Here is a 22409-nt window from a genome sequence, read left to right as displayed (position 1 = left end):
ATCTAAATTCTTTCATTTGCCGGGGACATATCCCGTGTAGCACTATTATAAAAAAAATAAAGTACATAGTCAGGGGCAAACTCCCCCTTACAGTTGGATGGAAACCCTACCATAATATTTCCTACCCTACCCTACCATTTTCATAACCCTACCATACCTTTACTTTGTAATCCTATTATCAAAAACACATACTATATAGTCTTCAGTTATGAAAAAAGTGTAGGGGGAACTAGCTAAAAAACGGAGGAAAACTCCCCCTTTCAGTTGAAGGGGCCATCACGTGTTATTATTATTATTATTATTATTATTATTATTATTATTATTATTATTATTATTATTATTATTATTATAAAGGCTCAGTTGTAATTCTATTATCAAAAACACATACTAAATAGTCTTCAGTTATACAAAAATCTAGGAATAAACTGAGTAAAAATATACGGAGCAAAACTCCACCTTTCAGTTTCAAAATAGGTCTCCATACCCACTTCACATTGCAAAAGGTACCATTCAATTTACGAAAATTATATGTTTCAAATACAAAGGGAATTCCCACCACTAATTGTCCATAACATAACATAACATTAATTTTAATTGCGTACATCTTAAAACAAGTTTTGATAAAATGAGTTTCCGTAAAATACAGTCTTACACAAAATTTACAATGGGTAACGCAAATCCTGACGGGGGACTACGCAGTACAGTTCTATATTCATTATTTCTTGTTTATCACAAATTCAAACAATAAGCTAAAATTGTTTTCTTTTCTTTCAATCTATGTATAAAATAGCAATTTTTACGATGCTGTGATCTATCTCAGAAAAGCACGCTCACCAAAAACAGCTTTAAACAGTTTCTGAACACATATTAGTAAATAATTTTTAATATAATTGAATAAAACTTTATGATAATATTTTTCTAGTCGATCAAATTGTTCATGCAAATCGTATCAAATTATGAGTTTTCTAATACATATGCAAATTATTTCATAGTACAGTAAATACATAAATATTTATTACACATGTCATTCAGACATATATCAAGCGTCTCTATGTCAAAAAGTGTTCCATATGTGTACAGACATTTTTTTTTTTACCAAATCAGAGAAATATAATATTTTCTCATAGTATCTACAAAAAAATCTAAACCAGTATTATTTAGTTATACAATTGGTTCTGCAATAAGGTGAAAAATTCAGTGATGGTTTTTCAGGGACATCACCACCACATGTTTCCTATTCAAAATAGCATAGTTTTATTTAGCTCTACCAATATTTCATGAAAAAGGTTACTCATCAGCTGTAACGTAACTAAACTAATCTTTCTCTCTTTCTCAATCTTTAGGGTAATCCCCTTAAGTTTTGGTAAATACAAAAGAATAGCCTTCACGCACTCTAATGCTGGCGGGGTCCCCCTTCATTTACTTCAACAAGTACGTTTGTGGTGCACAAATACAATATGTGTCCTAAGGAAACAGTAGTAAAGTACGTATCTAAGCAAACACGAATGAGTCAGCGGTCAGGGAGGTCCCCACTTCAATCACGGTTGGCATTATGTTCGTCAGTTTCATTCATTTGAATTAATCATCATCTCCTTAGCAAGCTCATTCTTAACTAAGCGGTTAGCGTACATCCCTTTAGCGTAAAAAAATGGGTTTAATTCCCCCCACCAAAAAAACTCAAACGCGTGCCGTACGCGTTCGGTGCCCGCGTGTCGTAACCGGCAACATCCGCGCGCGTCACGGTTGCGTGCGGGGCCGGTATAAAAAACTAACGCGTCCGTGTCACGGACGCATTCAGTGTGCTCGAGGCCCCGGACGCGGGGTTTAATTCTCGGTAAAAACATATTGTCCAACTCCTGTGTTAACATAAAGGTTTACGTCTCATATAGCCTGAACAATAAACTCAAACAAAGATACTTTAAAAACAATCATTATCTTTGAAATGAAATCTTTAAGTTTTGCATCCCATAAATACACCGGTTAAGCTAAAAGAAAACGGTGATGATAAAAAATGAATGAAATAATAAAATGCAAAAAGTGAGAAAAACGGGAAAACCCCGAAAAGAACCCTTAAGCACGGTATTTGTCCACCACAAAGTCCATTTGGGACAAGCTAAAATCAAACCATGGACCCCAAACACCGGACGTAAACGCTCTACCACTGAGGCACTCCGTCCCCAACAATCATTCTCATAACTTAATTTCAACATATATCTAATCGTTTACATTTCTTGCCATAATCGATGAAACAGTTCTGCGTAAGCAAAAAATCAAGAAGACTTTAAAAATTACACACACACACAGACAAACAAGCCAGAGTTCTGTCTCACCGAAGGCAAAAAAAAAAAAAATCAAAAAAATATGGTCATTCAAATACTTATGACACGGTTTATTCACCCCCTTCGTTTTCTATCTATAATCGATTACGGAAGTTACCAGTTTCCAATGGACAATTTTACACCGTATCATGCCCTGGAAAAGCAATCAACACTTTTATCATTTTTTCACGTAGCGCGTACTCCAGTTAAACTTAGTTCTCAAAACAATGTTAGTGGGTTATACTAGTTGATAGCGTCAAAGATGTATCTACAAACATGCATTTAAAGGTAATACCTACAAAGTAACAAATTAATTTTTCGATTTATATTCTCAACAGAAAAAGGGACATCAAACAGTAATTTTCAAAGTATCATAAACATTATCTCGTGTTAAATTTTATTCTTGGTAAATAAAAACGCAAACACTGGTCATTTTTCTCTCTAAATATATAACAAACCGTAAGACATTCAACAAAGAATTTGGTCACCATCAGATAATGTTCAGTGAGGGTCATTCAACTTTTTTTAGTACAGGGAAAAACGATGACAATGAAAGGGGTCGTCAGTTCACCCAAGCACGTTCCAACTGGCGGGGAGGGGAAATGTATCCTGCTATCTGTAGCAGAAGCACTATGTTGAGGACAGGAAGTAAACAACGAATCAAATTCAAGTTCTATTAGTAGGACAGTGAAAGTCCATCTGTAGCTGAGCATTCGCAAGAAGAACTCTCTCTCGCATTTGAGAAGTACCTTTTTCGAAGAAAACATCACGTTCTCTACGGTTCTGCAAAACGCAGTTTTTTTCTCACATCTCGCAAATATGAAAAGGAAAATTACATAAATCAAATAAAATAAAATATACACCAACTAAATACGAAAAATTAAAATAAAATAAATGAATTATCATTCTTCTTCTTTCCTGATCCCTTCCCTCACCACCGCATCTCTTCCATTCCTTTGCAAAACAATATGTTTTCTATTAAAATCCCCCGCGGCGCGGGAGGGGCAGGTGGTGTGAGCTTACATATCAATTTTTAATATACTCAAAGTATGTTGTTGTTCGTAAACCTTTCGCACAAATTTTTCTTCAAATTTGTGCAACCAACTAATATTACTCTTGTGCAATTACGTGCTAATTAATTTTAATACAATCATAAGAATTAAAAATTGTTCGTTAATAAGGAAAAAGCTTCTAGGAGATAGAAATCATGTTTCACCCAATATACTCAATCTAAGACATTTTTAATTATAATTTCCGTTAAACAAACGTGTAGGATCGTGTTTTCAACAGAAAGAGGTCAACATTCCCTCCTACATCCTCCTCAATCCGTTTTATGACCCCCGAAATAAATTTAGCATGTCGTACTAACCTGTCGGGGCGGCGGCGTGCCCCACAGACAAGAAAATATACAAACTAACAGTTCAATGGACCACCGTCGGTTCTTTTGTTGTATATAAGAAGCGAGAGGACCATATGATATGGGTTGCCAGATGATCATATTATAACAATCAAATCTATTATATTTATGAACACAGTACATGCAATACAAACTGTCGGAAGCACGTTATTGGGTTACTGCGCTATTGGCTGTTAACGCCACAGTAAAATTTATTTAAGGTGAGTTCAAGCTCTCGATATAATAGTTTGTTTTCTTAGAAACTCTCCAAATGCATTTTCAAAATTGATATGACGTACAATTTGTTTGTGTTTGACTTGTAGTCAACATTAAATCTAGGCTATAATCAGGACTACCCATAAGCGGAGGGAAGCAATCCCGACAAATGGGGACACGAACCTTCTGGAGGACACACGATATATTTTTTTTATTATTTCATAACCTTTATGGAGAACAATTTAAACAAAATTAGATTTAAAAACATGGATTTACCAATCTTCTAAACACCTTTGCTGAGGTGAAGGAAATTTAGTCTATTGGTAAAACAAAAATTTAGTAACTTTTATATTGTTATTTGGTTATTTTCAAGTCCACATGAAGAACTTCTTAGTGGCTAATTTTGCGTCGGAGACCCGGGTTCGATTTTCGAAAGGAGCTCATATGGTTTGGATTCCACGTTAAACTTTACGTCCACGTCTCATATTGCCTCCATGCTGAACGAGACGCTAAAATTATAAATCAAATCAATCCCACAAAGATTATTAAAATACAAGGGTCGGCAATCCTTCCATAGCCTTCCTGAAACAAGATAGAATGGGCACGAACTGGAATCAATATGAGGTGAGGTGAGGTGATTTTGAGTTTAACGTCCCGTTCAGCAGCAAAGGTTGCATGAGACGTGGACCTACTGATTAACGTGGAATCCGAACCACATGAGCTCCCGCCAGGAATCGAACTCGGATCTCCCACGCCAGAGGCGTGTTCGCTTACTGCTTAGCCACGAAGGAGCTCTGGAGTAAATTTGAGTCAAGCATTCCATTCAGCAGCAGATTATGAGGCCTGGGCCTACAGCTTAGCATAGCTTGCGATCCATATGAGTTTCCGCCGGTAATCGAACCCGGGTCTCCCACACCAAAGGCGCGTACACTATTGACATAGCCACAAGGGAGCTCTGTGTACGATTTGAGACAATAAAACCTATGACAGAAGTAAATGGGCAGATTACATTTCTCTAAGTTAGAACCATTCATTCTCTCGGACGTTTGAAGGTAAAATTTAGACAATATCAACGTAGGAAGTTGAATGCCGCAATCGAAAGATAACTCATTTGATACTGAACCACTCCCAGAAGAGACCAAAGAAGAATAGTTTAAAATATTGGCTCTTTTATCTAATCGTACACAAGATCGTGTCTCAATTAGATTCTCGGTGCATAAATGAGAAATATGTGCTTAACTTTTCAAGCAATTCTCAGAGTAACACTTTGGATGACAGTGACGCAATCAAGAAATTAATTACAATCTATTCTGATGACATTAGTAATTATTTTGTCTAAACTTTACAAGGATCTCAGAATTTAGTTGCGTGAAGTGGCTTTTGTGGTGGACAAACACCGTGTGTGTGAGTTTTCTTCCCACTTTTCAAGTGTTTCCTCCGACTTTCTTTATTACACTATTTTCCATTTATTCTCATCATTACCATATCCTTTACTTACACGGCATTATCGTGTGACGTAAAATTGAAATATTTCATTCCAGTTCTTTAATCGCGTGGCATAACGGAAAACAGAACATTGTATAACAGGAGATTATATTAAAACTCCGTTAAAAGAGCAAATGCAATTAAAGGGCTATCAATTTACTATGCTATTGGGATATTAGTTATGATTTGTATTCATTTGTTTGGAGCTTAGTGTTCTCTTTTAGCAATGAGACATCTAATCTGTCTAATGAGACATCTCTCGTCCCAAAGGCGACAACATTTACCACTTGTTCAAGAGGATCAAAAACAGAGGTGCCTGGCAACTCTTCCTTTTACTTCAGGTGTGTGTGAATTTTCACGATAATGAGATATGATAAGATCGGAATGGAAATATGGTGGCGAAAAAAAGAAAATCAAGTCGTGGTAAACAACACCATGGCAAACAACACGCCACCACTGCACCGGGCAGCAAATAGGGTAAGGCCGGTCCTTACCATATTATATGATTAAAAGCAGACATTCCTTTCGAGGGTTAGGGAGGAAATGCCAATATTGATTTCAGTTTATCCTCCCTTTGCGGAACAAAGGCTGTAAGATGTGGGACCTGTTCAAAGTTGAATCCCGCACCGCTACTTGAGTATGTATCCCAGACTAGTTCCACACCGAATTTTGAACCCAAAACAACACACACAGAAAATATGAACGGTACCGTCCACGAGGAAGCGTACACTTTAGGAGAATTTAGACGTATTCGTCTGAATCGCGGAGGAGATTAGCGTCTCTGGTGTCTTCTTATGTATGAACAACTATGATTCGTTTATTGGAGTTATAATGTTAAAACAAATGTTAAAATTTCAGATGCCATTTCTAAAAAAGTTGACCACAAGGTCGAACAGACCTCTAATATTATATGTATAGTTGACTGGAGGATTTGGAATTTAGTGTCCGTTCAGCACCGAGGCTGCAGGCCTATGAGTTTTGGACATGCGGCTTAATGTGGGTCTGATTCACATGAGCTCCCTCCGGCAATTGAACTCTGGGTCTTCCGCGCCAAAAACGCTTGAGTGGATATAGCCACCTGGAATTAAATTTTATAGTACAGGCACATTTGAAGATTTTTAGGTATATAATAATTGAAGTTATGACAATATACATGATACGCTTGTTAATTCATAGCAAATTCTTAGTTCGGCTTGTGCATAAATTCTTGAAGAATGAACCGCAAATCATGACCACGAAGCAACTTTTTCTATCGGAAGAAATTAGAAAAAAGTAAAAAGATTGTTCTGAACATAAAGTTCAACCTACTTAGTTAGCTGTCATAGTTGTTGGCTGGCAAACGAAAGACAAACTCGCTAGTTAAAATTTCGTTTGCTAGGGAAGGGATATTAGCATAACATGTTGTTATATTAACTGTTATTGAATATAACCATTTCTGATTTCCTATGCAGTGGCGTATGTATAAGTTCGTCAACGGGGGTTCCAGTTCCAATTTCAGGTGTTTGCATATATGTATGTCCATGCTCTGCTCGTCCGCAATCGTGAGTGTCAATGTCCTCTTAAACCTAACAGACTTCGCTCGTGGCTATATAATTAGAACGGGATATTCGAGTTCGACTCCTGCAGGAGCTTATGTGATTTGGGTCCCACACTAAGCATTAGGTCTACGTTTCATGTAACGTCGGTATTGAAAGAGACGTTAAATTTCAAACCAACTGACAAACACATTTACCCATATGAGAAGATAAGTACAATAAAGAAATTCCGAAAAGGGGACTTAATTTATCATAGAGGAATCGAGAAGTACTGCGACTCAAAACATTTCATTATAATCTAAAAATCAAATTATATTTAACAGTCAAATATTCTCCATATTCTACTTGGTGAATCTCTCCTACTCTTCTCCACGATCACCAATTATTCGCAATTCTTATTAAAGTTATTGTGCAGTACGTCTTTGTTTCGTTACACCCTTGTATGAGATTTTCCTTTACTCCTTGTCTCTTGACAAACAATGAAAAATATCATCACTTCTCCTTGCAATACATCGACCAACTGCCACTTCAATACCTTCATTTTCGTGACAATATCTGCAATTCCTCTCATACTTGTGAACAAGTGATTCTTTTCCTATATTTGCGAATGGTTTTCAACAGTGTACGAATTAGATAATCTATATTGGGGGGATACAATTAGGCCAACAGGACAAAAGGTCTGAAGGTGCAAATTTCAAAATAATGAGACGATAATGCTTACTCTCATATATATATATATATATATATATATATATATATATATATATATATATATATATATATATATATATATATATATATATATACAGTGGCGGATCCAGGATATGTTCAAGGGAGGGGCTAAACCGTATTTTGCCGTTCTATCCAGTGTAAAGCAGGATTGAAGCCCATTTTATCCAGTGTATACCTGAGCGTCAAGGGGGGGGGCTATAGCCCCTATAGTCCTCCCCTTGGATCCGCCACTGTATATATATATATATATATATATATATATATATATATATATATATAAATAATATGACATCTGTAATAAATAAGAGATTTATTAATTTAATAAATCTACCGACAACAACTACGTACGTATATATTGTCTGACATACACACAATATATAACTTCGTGGAAAGTGTACATAAAAGTTTAGATAGTAAGGAGAAATGTATAGGTGTTTTTCTGGATCTTTCGAAAGCATTTGACTTAGTGTCACATAGAAATCTTCTCTCAAAGCTACAAGATTACGGAATAAGAGGCATTGCATCCAAATGGTTTCAATCGTATCTGAAAAATCGGCAGCAAGTAGTGGAAATTACATGCAATAACAGGGATACAAACCAAGCTACACACTACATATCAGAGAAACAAGAAATAACATGTGGAGTGCCACAAGGATCCGTATTAGGGCCGCTATTATTTTTGATATATATTAACGACCTACCAAGTAATATTGCTCCAGCAGAAGCATCCCTTTATGCAGATGACGCTAATATTATAGTAAAAGGTAAAACAAATGAGGTTGTTGAAGGTAGTGCAAACGAAATCCTTTGTAAAATCTCTCACTGGGTTAAAGAAAATAAGCTTAAATTAAATATTGATAAGACACAAGCAATCAATTTTCATCACATGCGCAACAAACATGCACAGCCTAGAAACATTGTAATTCAAAATAATGAAATAGAATACGTAAACTCAACTAAGTTCTTAGGAATTTGGATAGATAAAAATCTTTCCTGGGATGTGCAAATAACTAAGCTTAGTAAAAAATTAAACCAAATATATTTCGCAATTAAAGTTCTTAAAATGTCTTAAGAGAGTCTACTTTAAAAACAATTTACTTTGGATTATTCCAATCGAATTTAACATATGGTATTATATTTTGGGGAAATACACACAAGGCCAAAGTAATCTTTACGATACAGAAACGAATAATAAGAATGATGGCAACTGCTAAGCCAAAAGATCATTGCAAACAAATATTTAAAAAACTTCGTATACTTCCAGTACCCTGTTTGTATATTTTAAATCTATTGATATTTGTAAAGAAATACCTACAAGGTATCCTTACGCGAGTAGAACAGCAACATGATCATGATACAAGAAACAAAGAAAACTTTTCTATTGTAGAACACAGAACAGTATTATATGAAAAAGGGTGTAAATACGCGGGTATCATGCTTTACAATAAACTTCCGAAAGAAATAAAAACTCAGGACTCTGTTGCTAAATTTAAAAAAGAACTCCAGAAATATTTATTACAACATTGCTTTTACTCGGTAGAGGAATACATGAACTGCTAAGTAAATAGAAACGTTACAGGATGTACAGTAAATCAATGTCATTACTTGCTTTTAGCATTATATATTTGTTGGAGGGTTTCTAAATACACTGCAAGTAATAATTGCTAAGTTTATTTTTAACAATGATGTCATGTAAAATGTATAGTGTAATAAGATGTAAGAAGTAAGGCTTAATTACTAACCTAGTGTGTGTAATTTTCACTATTATTGTTTCTTTTACTTTGTATTCATATATAAATGACGTGTCCGCTTCATATGCATTGTATTACAGTGCTAAATGTATGAAAAAACGACGAAATAAATACAATACAATACAATACAATACAATACACCCCACCGAACCTTTCTGAACGTGTTTAAATGTACTCACTGCTGTTCCCGTAGCTCTCTAAGGTTTATTTACTTAATAATTCGGCCCGAGCGATAGGCATGGTCACAAGCATACGTTAATTTTTCACTCATATTGAAATCTTCCACTTCGAGTTATTATATACAGGTTCAAAAAAAAACTACTTGTCTTTTGAAAACCACTAAAATTATCAGTTAAACCTGACATATTTTTTAAAAAAGAAAATCTAGACGTTAGCTTACACTAGTTAACAAAGGTTTTGTTACATAAAAGGAAATACCTGTTCTTAAAGGAACTGTTTGCGCTGAATTCAAATATGCACTCGGTTTTTCTCCATCATTTACGATTTTCCCGTAGCAGAGGGATTTTCAGGAAAATCCCTCAAAAATTTCCCTTTTCGTTTATTTTACACCCCAAAATCTTGTCCCCTTGCATATACTAACATAGAAATTATACCTAAGTATACTTTGATTCATATTTAACAAACCCTCCAAGTTTCGTAATAATCGCTTTTTTCTTTCTAGAGAAATAAATATGTTTGTATGTATACTGTGTGTACTGTTTATTGCACCTTATAGTAATGCTTTCAGATCTCTTAAGTTGAGGTAAAACGTTTTGCTTTATTACCACAAACACATATATAAAATATAATACAATATAATTTACAAGTGTGACAATTTACAATAAACAATAATACAAATGTATCAAAAGGTCATGAAAAGACAATCAAAACTATCACAATATATGAAACTTCCATTGGGTTACAAAAACGTACACTACTTCCTTCTTTTGTAAGAAATGTTGCATTCTCTAACAAGACCCCAACAATAGTCCCCCATCATTGAAGGATCCCATCGTCCCTGGTACCTTTTTTCCATTGCCATTATATCTTGGTGGAATCTTTCCCCCTGTTCGTCGCTGAGAGTACCTAGGTTAGCATGAAAGAAGCTGAGGTGGGAGTGCAAAAAGTGGATTTTTAAAGACATCCTACAACCCAACTCTTTGTATTTCTGTATCATGTCCTGTACGATTTCTGTGTAACTCTCAGCTTTGTTATTGCCCAGAAAGTTGCGCACAACACACTTAAATGCTGTCCAGGCAGCTAGCTCAGCACTGTTTAACTTGCTGTCGAAGCTATCATCAAGCATTAATTTCCTAATTTGGGGACCAATAAACACTCCCGCTGAAATCTTAGCATCACTCAGGTTAGGGAACTTATCTCGCAAATACTTGAAACCTTCACCAGATGTGTCCATGCCTTTGACAAAATTTTTCATAAGTCCTAACTTGATATGAAGTGGCGGTAGTAATATCTTATTAGGATCTACCAAATGAGCGTATTTGACGTTGCATTCTCCAGGTACGTAATTCACTCTAGGTTCCCATTCCTTCACTTCATAATGTTTGTCATCAGCTCGGCTATCCCATAAACATAAAAAACATTGGTACTTCGTGTAACCGCACTGCAGTCCTAATAAAATACCAACTACCTTGAGATCACAACATATTTGCCAACAATGGTCCTTGTAATTTATTAGATTTAGCAAAGTTGACATGGCGTCATAGGATTCCTTAATCTTCACTGAGTGCGCAAGTGGTATAGAAGGTTTTTTATTTCCATTATGTAAAAGGACAGCTTTAAGGCTGACCTTTGACGCGTCGATAAATAACCTCCATTCTTCTGGAACGTAAGGAATTCCTAGCTCCGCCATCAACCCATTTATATCCGTACATACGCACACATTATCTTGCATTGAGAAATAGCTTGAAAATTGAACATGCCTTTTCCTGTACACTGATATGTTCGTTTCTTCATCCAATAAGTTCCACTGCTGGAGCCTTAATCCCAGAAGTTCCGCCTCTTGTTTTGTCAGGTGCAAATCACGGACTAGGTCATTAAGTTCACATTGCCGGATGAAATGTGGCTCGCGAACACAGTCAGAGATGAACGTTGGATCCTTGGATGTACATGTTGATGTCGATGGTTCATCAAGGTCATGATCATCATCAGAGTCTTTTAGCCATATCTCTTCCCAGTTGGTAGGGGGCTCGGGAAGTGGAAGTTCATCCCCGTGCGGAATAGGTCTAATTGCGGATTTAACGTTGGGATAACTTATTGTGTATTTGCTTTTTTTAGAATGTCCCTTAACTACTGTGAGACAAAAATAACAATCATCCAGATGGTTGGTGGGTTCTCTCCACACCATTGGTACAGCAAATTTCATGAACCTCCGTTTCCCTTTGGCCCATGCAAGTAAAGTGATGTAGCACGACGCACAAATTATGTTGGGTGCCCAAGTTTTGTCCTGATCTCCCACACGACATCCGAAATATATATAATATGCTAGTTTCACCGATGGCGTAATGGATCTACACTGTCCTTTAACTACAAACTGGCCACACACATAACAAAAACTATTTGGTGAGTTAACACACGAACGCCGTCCTCTTGACACCATTGTACTGATCACAAACTAAACTTCTGGTCTTAGTTGGGTACAATGCCGTTAAGATCAAACATGAAAGCACTCTTAGCAGCAGAGACAACTTTGAAAGTGAAGTAGTGTTAAACCACACGTCAATATAAAAATGTACAAAACTCCCTCACCAGGTGTCAAGAACACAAGAAAGAGAGAAATGCGCGGGGGGAGGGGGGAAACGATATCGTAGTGGAAAATTCAGACTGCATTAGTTCATTGTTGTCAACAATGAGTCTGTATTCCATTCTTTCTTTCTTTTGCATTCTGTTACATTTGATAACAAATATTGATAACCATTTCATGAACAAAACGAAAAAACTTGGAGAATTGTATATATATGTATTAAGATATACATATACTGTACGTTTAAAAAAATATACGTTGGAAGTACATTCTATTTTTATACACGTTTCTAATTTACAGAGAGCAATACAAGTGTGTTGTTGACTATTGTAAATATTCATTTTTATGTCTGTGTTTGTAGTAATAAAGCAAATCGTTTTTACCCCAACTCAGGAGAGCTGAAAGCATTACTATCAGGTGCAATAAACAGTGCACACAGTATACATACAAATATATTTATTTCTCTAGAAAGAACAAAGCGATTTTTACGAAACTTTTAGGGTTTATTAAATATAAATCTAGGTATACTTAGGTATAATTTCGATGTTACTATATGTAAGGGGATAGGAGCTAGGGGAATAAAATATCTGAAAAAGGGAAATTTTTGAGGGATTTTCCCGAAAATCCCTCTGTTAGGGAAAACTGTACATGATGGAGAGAAACCGAGTGCATATTCGAATACAGCGCAAAAAGTTCCTTTAAGATCAGGTGATTTTTCCCATGTAACAAACAAAAAGTTTAAATTTGTTAACTAGTGTTATCAAACAAGAAATGGGTTGTTGCTTGTCACAATTTCTGACATCAAGGTCAAATCGAAGGTCAAATATTTAAAATCTCTCGATTCAAATTTCGAGTTGTGCTTCTCCCCGCTAAAGCTGCGCCCCTCACGACCTTTTTTTCAAATATCGATTCCGTATTCTTCAATTCAAGACTACTAGTATGGAGTTGGAAAGTTAATTGTTATTTGTTTGATTTTTACAATGCAAAATATTCCAGAAAATGCTTATTCCAAATAACTTTATTAAGGTATATGGACTTACCAAGCATAACAAAACTCTATTATACCCAGAGAGCAATTTAAACTTGCTGCAAGTTGCCACAAACTTGCTGTTGCAAGGTCAATTAGCTTGCCGCAAGCTATATTATGCAAGCCAATTAGCTTGCTGCAAGCTAGTTAGTTACATCTGGGCAAGGCTTGCGGCAAGCTTGTGTTCACAAGTTAAACACAAGTCAAATTATGTCAAACGCAAGCCAAGTATAAGCATATTCTCATCAATGACAAGCTTTATTAAGCTTATTGCAAGCGAAACACGCGAAACAAGTTATATGGAAGCTTGCAGTAAGCGAATTTAGATAAAACAGTATGAAATCCGTATAATTTAACCGTCTGACTAAATTTATGCTATAATATATTGTCCCCTCACTTTCCCAATTATTGAAGCAAATGCACAACCGTGAAAACACCTAAGTCTCCTATCCGCTTCTACAAAACATCAAAATAAGCATAATTGTTACGGTTTAGTTGTGCCAATAGGGCGTGTCATTTTTGAGGATGAAGTATACTTTTTGCAATTTTTCATGATGAGGGGTCTTAAAAGTATGTTTTTAGGTATGAGAAATTCAAATCCGTACTTAGTTTTGTAATTAAAGAAATTCTAGCTAGGTAAATCAAGATTCGAATATAGCACAAGAGCAGTTTCGGAATTTCATACTCAAAAACTTTCGAAAATGCCATGCAATGCTATAAAATAAATTATTTTTCGGTATAAAACATTTTATTAATAATCAAACATATTAATAAAGCTAGAGGTACAGTAAGAAAGCGTATATAACCAATACTTTGAGAAGACACTTAATAAAATTTCTGCATACATAGACGTACTTACTGAAATACTGTATTTAGACTTTATATTGTTGCATTGAAGTTACTAAAAACAAAAAGCATTATTTTGATTACGTACTATTGTACTTTATAATTGTTTTTGTAAAACCATGTAACATTCTCCGTGTTTGAAGTATTTAGCTTCTGTTACAAATCTTGAGAAAAAACATTTTTCATTCATTATAAAAATACCTTACTCAACCACATTGACAAACTGCTAAATTTCAGTTATAATGAATTATTTTTTTAACTGCTGCATCATACAGTTCATACACTTCTTATTACTATAGTATTACTATATATGTGCTACATTTGTGTTACATTTTGTGAAACAGCAACAAGTAACAATACTATTAACGCACAAGTTATTCACAAAACAAGTTCAATTATGTCCTGTTTTGATTCATTTTCGGACTTCATCTGTGGACTTGCTTCTTGAACTATCATGTACCCCTCACGTTTCTTATGGGTATAGACTTTTGCTGCTGCCTCTGTGACTTGTTTCATACACCTTTCCATAGATTGAGCGTGATTTAGCCCCTGTGGTACTTTCATCGGAACGTCTACAAATTTCTTTACTACTTCAGTTAAAAATGTGCATGTCAAGGGAGGTTCATAAACACCTTTAGACCAGTCAATCATCTCTAGCACGAACGAGGCATTTGAGTCGATAGCAGGTGTTTTCCTCGGACGTACAGAGAGATTTCCTTATACTGCCTCACTTCTCAAGTAAAGTATCTTTTGAAATACAGCATCCACAACAATCTTCTTCTGCATATTAAGTCACTGCAGTTTAAACAAGATGTGGTGTGTCCCTTTTTCTCAGCAATGTTTGACTTTGATGTTGAACCAGCAGGGTAATAGACACTAAGGCTAGTTTTAGACGGAAGCATTTATCGTAGCAAAAATCGTATCATTGATATCCTACCGTGTAAAGTAGCAAATGCTATAGCATTTCCCATGCCATGGCATATCCTATGGCATTTCTTGTCGATAGAACCTGCTCCATTTCGTAGCATTTTCCCCAGCATTTCTGCTCCGATTGCAGCGCCGTGGTGTGTTAAAAGGAAGCGATGTGTGGGAAATTGAATTGTAGTAAAGAAAAAAGTTGGAGTAGGGATACTATTATTATGTTGATTAAAAAAATATGAGAAACATCCTTGTTTGTACAAAGTTAAAAGTGTGCAGTTTCACTATACGGATACACACAGAAATTCATTTAAAAAACTTTCTCGTTTCATTTATTGGTGTGCTCTTGCATTCTCCGGTGCAGGTTCACTTTAACAGGTGGTTACGTGTAGTTTTACTATACGGATCCATAGTATAAGTAGTAGTAGTAGTAGTAGTAAGAGGAGGAGGAGGAGGAGTAAGTAGTAGTAGGTGTATTAATAGTAGTAGTAGTAAGCAGTAGTAGTAGTAGTAGTAATAAGAGTAATAGTAGTATAAGTAAGTAGTAGTACTAGTAGGAGGAGGAGAAGTAAGTAGTAGTAAGAGTAGTAGTAGGAGTACTTAGTAATAGTAACAGTAGCAGTAGGTGTAGTAATAGTAAGAGTAGTAGTAGTAGTAGTAGTAGGGATAGGAGTAGGAGTAGGAACGGGTAGTAGTAGTAGTTGGAATAGGAGTAGTAGTGGTAGCAGTAGTAGTAGTAGTAGCAGCAGCAGTAGTGGGAATGGGTTAGAAGCCCCGATGGGGATGGTTGGGTTCTGTTTTCGATACAAAATAGGGAAGTTACAGACTTGCCAAAATTTTATGGCAGCTTATTGAAAATTACGTGCATTTCAGGTTCGACTTTAATTTGTATATTTCCACATAAATACGCATCTCAGATGTAATGCACACCATATTTCCATTACTTATACACTAGTCTATTAAAACATTAGAAATTTCTTCTGTAAATTTTAAAATCTATGGATCTGTATAGTATAACTGCACCGTTAAAAGTCCTTTGTATCATAATAACCATATGCGAAAAAGGGCTTTAGAAGAAATAGTGACTGAAATATCTGTTTTTAGTTTTGGAGTCATAATTGCGCTCTTCTCCAGTGATTTGTTTGCTACGTCACGACAAAGTGCTTATCAAAATGCTACCATGTAAAAGCACAATATACTTTTGATGCCATAGAATATTATACAAGATTTTTGGCAGCACATCTGCTGCGAGAAATGCTACGATAAATGCTTTCGTCTAAAACTGGCCTAACAATGTATTTCACTATCCGCCTAAGATTTATGAGATATTTGACGTTAAGTTTATGTTTAAAAACCCACAAACAACGCAGTCTATTTGCTGTAGTCAACATCTTGAATGACTGACTGGACCAATTTCAAGAAGCACCAGATCCCATAGAGGTTTCCCAGTGTGAATGGCCTGTGTAGTCTGATATCCGTATGCTTGATCTGTAGATAAATCATTTACGATATTTTCACTCAGCGCAATAAGAGGCTCTCCAATCGGGAGTTTTTGCCATGAAGGATCGATTTCAAGTCCAGTAACTGCGTCTAGCATATCTCCAATAGTACCTTTCCACTGATTGCTAGACAAAATTATGCCGTCAAGTGCTGTGATTAAGTGTCGAAAAGGTAACCCGCTGGTGTGAAGAGCACACACTAACCAATTTAGCTTACGACCGAGTTTGACTTCTACCTAATGCATAGTACGACATTCCCAACCAGTGTTGACGTTAGTAGAATCACCTCCAATTGCTTGTAAGATTTTATCAATGCCCTTCTAAAATCTTCAAGATCATCAGCAAAAATTTCAGCTTGCTTTTTATTGTCACAATCTTTCTGAGGAGTGAAATGATAAAGATAGCGTCCACCTGGCTCGCTGTAAAAAGAATAGTGTTATTCTCATATAATCAAAGGAAACTGGTGATTTGAATTTTCTGCTACCAACATAACGTTCGTAGTATCTTCAAGGCCGTCAAAGAAGATGCAGTCGATTATACCTGGCTGACAGAACTCACCAAATTCTTGGTCCACGGATTTCTTTTTTTTTTCTTGTGCTCTCTTCACTTTATTGTAATCAATCACAAATCTTTGCTCTTTGTCGGTCATCAAGCCAACATCCATAAGGGTGGCAGTAGATAAGGCAGCTGTTGCACGCAAGCCTACCAAATGTTCTGCATGACAACATAGCTTAATGACGGGAAGTTCAGAGGGTAACAATTATTTGCCGGTTCCAATCAAATTACTCCTATGTGTAAATGTATTACGTTTTGTTTTTGTCTTAGAAGTCATTGTAAAGAAACATCAAGAAACCACTATGTTAGTATAAGGACTAGTTGAAAAAGTTTACACACTCAAATTTGAAGCTCTCAATCTTATACCCTTGGAGTTATTATATAGTAAATGTGAAAACTTTAGCACCCATTTAAAATTGAAAATGTATCTAATTTAATGATTGTAGAATATAAATTTGACATAACATTAAAACTGTGATTCAGCAATGTGTAAATAGATAAAACTAATCTTAACAAGCATGTATTTTTGCTCAGTAAATGAAAAACAACGCTGGCGCCATCTATGAACAACAAAAGTAAATTTGTAAAAAAAGAACGAAAATAACAAAAATTTTGAACTAATATTTACCTAGCAAAAAACATTATATCGAATTTCTAAATATATGCTTCGAAATACAATGTCAGGTCTCAACTTTTTAGCACCCCTCATTTTAGGATTTTCAAAATTGAAAAAATCGACACGCCCTATTGTGCCAAGAAACGCGCCGTTGCTTCTTACAAATATCTAATATGTTGTTATATTAGCCGCGAGTACTTGAAATTTCTACGTTTTTATATGAAAACGCAGAAAAATGTTTATACTTTAAACACAGCGTTCAGACAAAGTTTATACTGTAAGTTAAACTTGAAGTTTATATTAAAATATCTGCAACAGTTCTGTATTCTTTCGCGAAATAAGTAGGCTCAAACCTCCTGCCATCTATGCTCACATTTATGCTTTATCCCTTTCCGGCACCTGGTTTTTTGGGCTATTTTTTAGGCTTTCAGTCAACCTGCTACTGCATCGTCCCTATTTGTCCTAGGATCATGGTTCATACCTCATTCTCTTCACAATGGAGCTGGCTTTCAAATGATATCACTTGCATGTTCATACCATATAGAGCGGGAAAAGTGATGTCAAAGGGAAAATTTGGGAGGGAAAAATTTTTTCTCGCATTTTTGGGTCCCTCTGGAGCGGCCCTGTTTAAACGTAGTCATATAAAAAATCTGATAAATAGTACTTGGTATACTGAATGTGTGTGCCAAATTTCAAGTTTCCATCTTGAATACCGAAGGCGGGAGAAATTTTATCAGGAATTCCCACCATGCCCCAAATTACCGTAATACACCATGATCTCAGGTAAAAAATTTCCTGAGACATCCCTAATTACCCTAGGGGCATGTTTCGCCCATCATCCTCTTCAGAATAGAACTGCCTTTCAGGCGGTATGACTCACGTCTCTCCATCATGTATCTAAGGCGGGAAAATGAGGAAAAACGGGATTTTTTGAGTCTAAATATCCTTTTTTCAACTTTTAGCCCCCCTGGACCCCCCTGTTTTAACTCAGAGATCTGAAAAAAATCTGGTAAATACTACTCGGTGGGCTGAATGTTTATGCACAATTCCAATTTTCCAGGTGCAAAAGTAAGCCCGCCCCCAAAAAAATATACCGACAATGTCCCATATTCCCGTATACAGAGGGAAATTTTTAAACAATCCCTGAGACATCCCTAATTACCCTAGGGGCATGTTTCGCCCATCATTCTCTTCAGAATAGAACTTCCTTTCAGGCAATACCATTCTCTTGTCCCCATCGTGTATCTAAGGCGGGAAAATCCAGTGAAAGGGATTTTTTGGTAAAAAATTCCCTTTTTCAACGTTTAGCCCCTCTGTACCCCCTGTTTTAACGCAGAAATCTGAAATAAATCTGGTAGATACTACTCGGTGAACTGAATGTTTGTGCACAATTTCAATCTTCTACGTGCAAAAATAAGCCAGCACAAAAATAATACCAAAAATGTCAAAAATTCCCCTATACAGAAGTATATTTTGGTAAAAATTCCCTGACACTTCCCTAATTACCCTAGGGCCATGTGTCGCACATCATTCTCTTCAGAATAGAACTGCCTTTCAGGCGGTACCATTCACTTGTGTCCATCATATATCTAAGGCGGGAAAATGAGGAAAAACTGGATTTTTGGATATAAATATCCCTTTTTTCAACTTTTTTAACCTCTGAATACTCCCTGTTTTAACGTAGAAATCTGAAAAAAATCTGGTAAATACTACTCGGTGGACTGCATGTTTGTGCAAAATTTCAATCTTCTACGTGCAAAAATGAGCCAGCCAAAAATACTTTACATAACCCCCCCCAAAAAAAGTATTACACGAAAATATAAATTTTAGACTTATGACGTCATCACCTCTTATGTCTCGACGCTGGAAGGTGTGAAACCATACGTAATGTCTTCTACAATGCCTCTGGACTTGAAAAACAAAAAAAAAAAAAAAAAAAAAACGGACGAAAAAGCTCAAATAGGAGAGTTATAACGCAATGTACCATGAAACACCCGTATGGTACAAATTGTACCATGGGATCCCCAAAGGGTTATACATAAATACTACAATTCGTTATGCATCATGGTTACCAAAATATGAGGAAATAAAGAGCGACATTACAGGTACGTGGGATTAGAGTACTAGACGGCACAATTAAAAAAATAATTTTGTCCTTTACTCAAGCTGAATGCTAACAAGACGCTAACAACGCGAACACTACCTTGTCGCCGAAAGTTAAGAGGTCTGCGTCACGTAGTTTTTGAGAACAACTGAAAATCGAACGCGCGCTGGCTTTTTACTTCAATCTAAAGAAAAGCGTCCTGCAAGTGAAGTGTGGGTTGTCCGCACTATAGCTTGGGCTAAGCAGAAATAAGCTTTTGCGTTTAAGCCAAAGCGAAATAAAATCGAATAAAAGCAACAGGCAAGCTTGCGGCAAGCAAACATGGTGTCTGGGATAGGTTCGCAGAAGAGTTCAGGGCATCTAAATAATTATACAGTTTCTTCAGGAATCCGGTAGTGGAAGATACCATCAATATTAAAATGTTTTCTCATTTTCGACACGTAAGAGCCGCGATGGCTCGGTGGTAGATCCTTCACCTCTGGTGCATGGGGTTGGTGGTTCGATCCCAGCTCGTGCCAAGTGGACTTTGTGGTAGACAAACACAGTGTGTATGGGAAGGGGGTTCTCAGAGTTCACCTATTAACTCCCACTTTCTTCTTTCCACCATTTTTATTCATTTCTTATTATCACTGTCTCCTTTAGCCTAACTTGCATATACGTAGGACCAGGCCAGGACCAGACCAATACTCAGAAACTCATGGACCAATATATTACACAGGAAATTCATCTCTATAACACGGCATTGCAAAAACGAAAATGTACATAATGAGCACTACAGTGGTATTTAAAATATTTAATGTTATTTCACTCAGATGAAGGTGAAAGCAAAGTTAAATCTCTACCGGACTATATAACAAACGTAAATAACCCCAAAAATTATATCATGCAACATCTCAAAGAAACGTTTACTTTCAAATCAGATATGCTAAATGCTTACATGAATTTATAAGTTTAAAATGGGGCGCAGGTTAAAAATCACAGAGAACAGAATACAGACCGTTAGAAAAGAGATAGAAGTGCACAGAAGAAGGTAAGATAGATGCTAGATACTACAAGGAAAGTCTGTGCCCAGTATATAATTTTCACAAAGGCAAAGGCTTTGTGGAAATCCTACTGCTTACTGTGTCCGGTCTAACTATTTTTGATCTCGGAAATACTTGAAGGTAAATATGGTTTCTTAATTTGGAAATTTCTATTACAAAAAATATTCCACCCCTCAGAAAACAGTAAGAAAATAGTATAGAAGTCAGCAAGGAAAAAAGGGATCCTAAATCGGATTAGCCAGAAATAAAAAAAAAAAAATAAGTAAATAATATTGTCCTAGCAAGTTGTTTGCCAAATTCTTGCTAGATATCCCAATTCTGCAAGGTCACTAACATTGTACTTCTGCTTCCAAGTAATCTCTAAAATTGGAAACAATAATAGTTATATAATAAAGGGGGGACTAGAGTCTGATACGTAAATTATGAATCTTTACTGCATGATACTATTCACTCTCATTCATCCTGTTACCTCTATGAACAGTGACGAACTTAACTTAGTAATGTAACGTTGAAAAAAAAATATCTGAAAAGCAACCAAGTACTAACCCACAAAGCAACGAAATATTTTCAAAACGTTTCTAAAACCTGCCATAATTTTCCCTCAGAAAATTTATCTTACTTCAGGTAAGGAAATATATTCCGTATATTGTTGAAAACTTTTTCCAAATAATACTGAAAATATTCTCTGAAAACACTCAAAAACATTGTAGAAATATGTTATACGCCGTTAGAAAAGTTTTCCAGAAAATGTTTTCTATACGATTTCCAAATATTACTGAAAATATATTTGAAATGTTTTATACAATGTTAACAAAATGTTTTTTTAATGCTTCGCACGGAATATTTTAATATTACTTACCACTAACAGTAAATAATTTGTCAAGAATAAATATTTTTTTTTAAATATTTACATTGAATGGATAGACTAGCTGAAATGTTTTCTGAAGATTTCTAATCCATTTTTAAAAAGTTGTATAAAATAATTTTAAAATATTTTCCATACGTGACAAAAAAATATTTTCTGTACATGACAAAAAGTATTTAGATAATATTTTCCTCCATATGACAAAATATTTTCTTTATATGAGAAAAATATTTTGCGAATATGCTTTGTACATCACAAAATATTTAGAGAATACTTTCTGCACATGATAAAACCCAAAGCCCATAGGCCAATTTGGTTACTATTGCAAATATGAAAACAAGGCAACGAAAAGTACAACGCTGCCACTGTTGGACAGCATTGAATGAAAGAAAGTGTGGTTCGAAATTATTTGTACCAAAGAGAAGGGAAAGAAAGATATAATTCAGGACTCAATTTGCCGTCTTTTGTATCTGCTCTCTCCTCCAAACTTGTGGTTGCTACGCACTGGCGTGGATATTGAAGTCGTATGTTTATACTAGAATGTGTCTCCTTTATATTCTTCTCAGTGTAGCTATTTTCAGGCCACACATTCTCTCATTAGTGTGGTCCAACATGGCTTAAGGCAACGTATTTTCTTTATTGGGCGGTACACTAGTACAGAAACAAAACTGTTGCTGGAATTTAAAAATATTCTTTCATATTTTCGCTTGTTTTCATATCTGCAAAAGTAACGCAGTTGCCC

General features: G+C 35.7%; 1 protein-coding gene across 1 annotated transcript in view; it reads left to right on the top strand.

The window, feature by feature from the left end:
- Positions 1-22409, top strand: part of LOC145690891 (uncharacterized) — a 98226-nt gene that overhangs the window by 72783 nt on the left and 3034 nt on the right. The window lies entirely within an intron of this gene.

Source organism: Thermobia domestica, chromosome 7 (assembly GCF_964235325.1).
Source record: "Thermobia domestica chromosome 7, izTheDome1.hap1.1, whole genome shotgun sequence".
Taxonomy (NCBI): domain Eukaryota; kingdom Metazoa; phylum Arthropoda; class Insecta; order Zygentoma; family Lepismatidae; genus Thermobia; species Thermobia domestica.
This window is presented reverse-complemented; position numbering and strand designations above follow the sequence as displayed.